General features: G+C 40.3%; 1 long non-coding RNA gene across 1 annotated transcript in view; it reads left to right on the forward strand.

The window, feature by feature from the left end:
- The first annotated feature begins 1,228 nt into the window (after nucleotides 1–1,228).
- Nucleotides 1,229–6,159, forward strand: part of LOC116706988 (uncharacterized) — an 11,031-nt gene continuing 6,100 nt past the window's right edge. Inside the window, exon 1 of the long non-coding RNA XR_004336384.1 lies at nucleotides 1,229–1,240. This is a non-coding gene — a long non-coding RNA (uncharacterized LOC116706988). The remainder of the gene's footprint in view (nucleotides 1,241–6,159) is intronic.

Raw genomic sequence — 6,159 nt, forward strand, 5'->3', positions numbered from 1 at the left:
TGTGTGTGTGTGTGTGTGTGTGTGTGTGTGTGTGACTACACCCACACAAAAATCAGAAAAGGCAAATTCCTTTTACACTCTGGATCCAAGAGTCAAACAATCTTTCCAAAGTCCAGTTACACAATTTCAGACATGCAGTGGAATAATTAAGTCCTGGGGATCAATAGAGGGGGCGGGAATCAGATTTAAAAAAAAAGAACTATTGAGACTGACACTGTAGTGTCTGACACTGACCAATTTTACCTCTAGAGTAGTATTAAAGAACAGGGACACAATAACAAGAGGTGGATTAATGAAAACATGGTAAGTGAATCCTTCTTCTACTCCCTTGTCTTTATAATCTTTCTTTCTATCTCGCTGTTATCCTCAGCTCTCTCCCTTGGGTTATTGAGCACTTTAACTGTGCAAACAGCTAGATATCTGATCTGCAAACATAAACCTTCATTCCAGTGTGTGTGTGCATGTGTAAATCTTGATTTAATCTGAAACTGGCAGCTGTAGCATAGGTAGAAATTAAATCTTGATATTTCGAAATCGTTTCCTCCTTGCATCTACTATGATTTGGGGCACAAAGCTCTAGGGTCCTGGAATAAGCATCTATATGTAAATTCAGTTTCTAGGTTCTGTATGTAGACCAGCAAATTCAACAACAACAAAAGTACTGCAGAGGTAGTGCTCAATCCCAGATCTAGCACTAAAAGGAATACATGTTTTTGGTGTTTTTAGCGAATGAACTACAGTAATCAAACCAAAAATAGGGAAAGACACACATGCGGAGGAAGAAAGAAACAGATAGAGGTGAGAGATAGTCCCCCCCCCCTCCCTCCCTTCGCTGCTTCACAGCCCATTAGGTCAGAGCAGAGCAAGGAGCGTGGCTCTTTGGCTGGCGGTGTATAATGGGTGAGGACACAGCTGAGGGAAGGACCTCAGAGGTTTTTAAAAGCCTGTGTTGCCTGTGTGGGTGAGGTGAGATGTCATTTCCTCTCACTGCCTAAGAGCACTATCGCAGTGATATAAAAGCATGCAGTTCCTCGGCAGCTGCCGACGGGTAGCAGTTAGACGAAGAGGAGGAAGATACTACCATCTGTATGCCTTATCCAAATGTCTGCATATTGAGCCATTAGTGATGAGAACTTTATAGCACCAACAATATTTAAAATACTAGTTCTCATGCAATTAATTACCTCTTTCTGTTTACAATTAGTAATGGCTTCAGGAATAAAGGTTTGTGTTTTTTCTGGTGACCCCTAAAACATAACAATCGGTACTGATTGAATATGTTGTATTATGCAGCAGCAGAGAGGTTCTGCCAACAGAGTTGCTACATACTTAAAACATTAAACCAGAGAAGGCAATAAAAACACTGCTTTTCAGCCTGGTGTGAAGTTACTCTTTACTTTTTTAGCTTTTTCTGCACCTATGCTCAAATATGTGAATTGGAGATCAGAAACTAACAAGTAAACAGACAAGTCCTTTTTCTTTACCTGAAAGACAATCTGCAGTCAGCATTATCCTCAATGAATCCCACTAAGAGCATTGTACATGTCTACTTCCATGTTGTCATGCAGTATGTCAACCTCAATTGTCTGTATATGTATTTATATTTGCATATGTGGAGGGGTTTCCTTCTGCCTTTTCATGCAGATGACCTCTGAATGCCTCCAAGGTATTTTACACTTCTTTTAAAACTCCTGGAGTCCTCTCAGGATCTGCTTTCCTCTCCTGAAAAATTATCTGAGGTGAGAGGACACCTGGTAACCAGAGGAGCCAGACTCTGGTCCGAAGTGTGATTTAACCCTCATTTCTTACGCTCACAGATTTCTTTTCACACTTCAATCACAATGGTTAAGGCGACCCCAGGTCAAACGTGGAGATACCTTAACCCAACCCAGAGATGCAACACTTGAACGTCAACACTTGATGAAGATAGACAGATCAACGCTCGAAGGCGTACATGTATTGAATCCACACGTTTTTTTTAAACACAAGGGAACACACACACACACACACACACACACACACACACACACACACACACACACACACACACACACACACACACACACACACACACACACACACACACACACACACACACACACACACACACACACACACACACACACACACACACACACACACACACACACACACACGTATATACAGTATATGAATGACAACAAGGAAACAACTGTATGGATGGGTTAAAAAAAAAACACATCTGCCGTTGTCACAGATACAAAAACCCACACACATTAGCTGTAAGAGCAGACTAACACAGCACAGTAGGTGTCTGAAAATGCAGGGAGAGCCCAAACATGCCAGACGAGATCAACATCTGCTACTCTGTGCCTTACCCTGTACCCCAGGTAAGAAGAGATGGACAGGAAGGGTGGCAGACCTTAGTTTTGGCACTGTGGGGGATGCCAGGGGAGATGAGGATCACACACACACACAAAGCCAACAGACACACACATTCACAGACTTATATTATGTGCGATTGCGGAAATAACAAATGGGATTGCTTCTTCTTACTGCATCTGAGTCACTGTCACCACTCTGAGCAGGCAGCAGTTTACATCAACAACAAACAGCAGACAGGCAAAGTTAGCAAATAGCTGGTAAACATAGTGGAGCATTCAGCAGCTAAAGCGCCAGAAATTTCCCTCAGGTGTTGGTGGATACAAAACAGAGCTAAAAGAAAAGGGGATGTTGGATTGGAATCGTCAGGTTGCCAGAAACACGGGTCCAACTGGATGCTGCTCTGTGTCTACTGGATGTAACAGTTTACCAACACGATTGTCCTATCTACTTTACAATATGGAAATATGTCAGTGTTTTATTAACAGCTTGTTTGCCCTGCAGTAAATGCAGCTTTAAGTACTGTATATTTTAACAGAGATGTTGCACTATGGGTCTTGCATCAAAAATGTACAAAATATCTATATAAAACTAAAAGAGAGTCTTATTATAATACAGTGGAGATGTTTCGCAGCTATATTTGTAGTGCTCCATCAAAACATCTTCCAGGTAAAAGGGGTGAAAACATTAGCAATCACAAATAAACCTTTCACTGCATTCAAACTGAGTCAAATTGAGTCTGTAGAGGGACATTAGTTTGAATTTATCTCAGGTTTTACATTTTTAAAAAGCTTCATTTGAGTTCTTTTTGAATGAGAGAACTTTGGTTGAACTAGTGTCCTTGTTGTTCTGCAGCCCAAATCAGCATTTTAACCTCAACACTGTTGATTTTTACATCTGTTGAATAGGTAATTCTCTCCAACTTCTTGAACTAATGAACCCTTTTCATAATCAACTTAATAGAAGAAAAGAATGCTCCCTCTCAAGCTAAAAAAAAAAAAGTGCCGTCTTTTTTCCTCCCCAAAAAGTCAACATTTTGATGAACGATTTTTAACCTTTTAAAATACTATGATAAATTAACTACTTTTCTTTTACCTAATCACTTACTTACAACCAGGAACCCAATTAATTATCAAATCTTGTGTTTTGATTCACGTGGTAATTAAGCATTTAAAGTCTTTGGGGTTAGGTTTAGGTCTATTTCAGTTTGAGCCGAGTTTCATAAAACAGTCAGCATATCTCGCATCAATAATACAGTGATCAACATGCTATACACAAGGTATGAGGCTACATCCTATTAGTCTTGTCGGTCCAAATGGATTTCAATGTTTCTCATGTAGCTGCCATAATGCTGGATTATTTAAGGTGGTAATTAGGCGAGTGTGGCTGCTGTATGTCTCTGGAGAGCAAAGTAACTGTCAGAGCATTGCTAGTTTTTTAGGGGGAAGATCATCGGATCAGCTGTCTATTCATGTGTTTGAAGGACAAACCTCCCTCCACTCAAATCCCAACCCACCCCCCTGCTTTTTTGAGTTATTTTGGTCTAAATCCAGCAACCCAGCTTCATAATCGCAGTACAATACAAGCACTTAAATTGGAAAGATGAAAAACCTTAGGCAAACACTTTTTAGCCTTGGTGTGTGCATTTTTAATTTCCTGTCGTATCATGTTTATCTAGGCACAGTATACACATTATAAAGTGGCTGACTGTCCCAAAGCTGTTGTGGTATCGCTCTCCCAATGGCATTAGCATGTTTAAGTTGTCTCTACTAACACTACATTTTATGAATATAAGCAGGATGTGTGACACGAGAACAATGGCTTTTGTGGTGCGTTGCCCTGCTGATGAACCGGGACGAGCCAATGCTCCGTGACCTGGATAGAAGAGGAGAGACCACCATTTTAAAAAGGGTCACAATGTCAGTTGCAACACACATACGTGAAAAGGGAAAGCGATCACTCACTCACACAAACGCACACACACACACGCACGCTATAGCGCATGTCATGGTGGTTGTGTTTCAGTTTGCCTCTCAAAGCTTGATGTTCATCTGCAGGTTAATAGTGCAAAGCAGAGATGATAACTGCTGCTGTTCAAGTGCAATCTCCTGACAGAAAAGGATTGGATATGTGTAAATCTGACCTTGTTAATGGCGTTGGGTGAGCGGGTGATCTTTGCAGCTTTACACACAACCAGAGTGTGAGTTCACACAGCAGCTGAACCAGTAAACTCTGAGGTCACAGCAAAGTTCAGAAGGTTTGCGCTAGGGCTGGGCGAAATGAAGAAAATCAGCTATCACGATATTATTGACCAAATACCTCAATGCCGATATAGCTACTATATTGTAGGGTTGACATTTGGTGCTTTAACAAAATATTTTAGATAAATAATCATCAATAATGTGGATATAATGGATAAGTGGTTAAAGGCAAATACTAGAACAGCTAGATCAGTCTGGTAAGTTTAGAAGAATTACATCACTTTACTGTAATGCAGCCTTAAAAGCCAGGAAAAGACTCAATTTAAGCCATATTACAATATTACAATATCCAAAATTTAAGACGGTATCTGGACTGTCACGATGTCGATATAATATCAATATATTGCCTAACCCTAATTCATGTGGTGAAGTCATTTTCTTATGAAGGTTGCTGTTCTGAAGGTCACTACTATATAATCTAATTACTTATTACATGCTTTCAAATCAAAGTACTGGAGGTGCTCTGATGGCAGGGTGGTGTACGATGAAACCTTATACTGTGACTGAACCCCCTAGTGCACATCTGGCCTGGAAAACTTACAGTACGTTGCACATCATTCCCTTCCTCTCTCTTTTTACTTGTTTCCTGTCTTCTCACAACTTACAAATAAAAGGCAAAAAAGCCCAGAAATAAACTCAGCGTATCGCATCATGTATCACACCTTTTGAGGATATTACCCCTAAACATTGTAAATTAGCAAAGCATTCATATCACCTTACAACGTTCTATTTTAAAACCTGGGTGGCACTTTATAATTCAGGGTTATTAAGTTGTAACTAATGACGTAAATGTCAGTAAACCCTGGACACAGTTTTTTTTAAATAAAATAATAAATCAAACATTTTATTCTCATTCAAGCTTTGTCTTTTTAGTTCTTTTGTTCATCAAGTAGACCACAAAAATGGACCATTTAACCTCTGAGCTTCTGGAAAATTGCTGCAGGAATCTGATTTTACAATTTTACAATTTAAGACTTGATGTATTGGATTAACATGACAACATATAATATGGGCTTCATAGAAATTGAGAAACCTGTGATTTAACATGTTATTCAAGTAGTGGCAGTGGTGGACTAAAGGCTAAAGAAGAAGCTTGTTCAATCCCCAGACTGACAGGATAAAATCTGGGTGGGGAAAGTGAAAGTCCCTCCCTCATTACCACCACTGAGGAGCCCTTGAGCAAGGCCATTAACCCTAACCACTCCAGTGGTTGTACCGGGCAGATTCCAGGTGTGGATGTGTAACTGTGTGAAAGCGATCAGGATCAGTGATCAGTTCCTGCAAAAGAGAGGCTGCCTCTTAGTGAACCTTCCCTGGATAAATAAAGGTACAAAAATAAATACCAAAATACCTTGTCCAATTAGACAATTATTAGAAAGTGCTTGTGGTCACCAAGACAAGACTTAAAACTCGGGGGGACAGGGCCTTTTCTGTGGTTGGAACTAAACTCTGGAACGCTCCGCCCCTCCATGTCCCAACAGCCCCAACACACTGTTGGGGCTGTTGGGGGTGTGAGTGTTTTAAGTCTCGTCTTAAG

The sequence above is a fragment of the Etheostoma spectabile genome, chromosome 19, assembly GCF_008692095.1.
Source record: "Etheostoma spectabile isolate EspeVRDwgs_2016 chromosome 19, UIUC_Espe_1.0, whole genome shotgun sequence".
Classification (NCBI taxonomy): domain Eukaryota; kingdom Metazoa; phylum Chordata; class Actinopteri; order Perciformes; family Percidae; genus Etheostoma; species Etheostoma spectabile.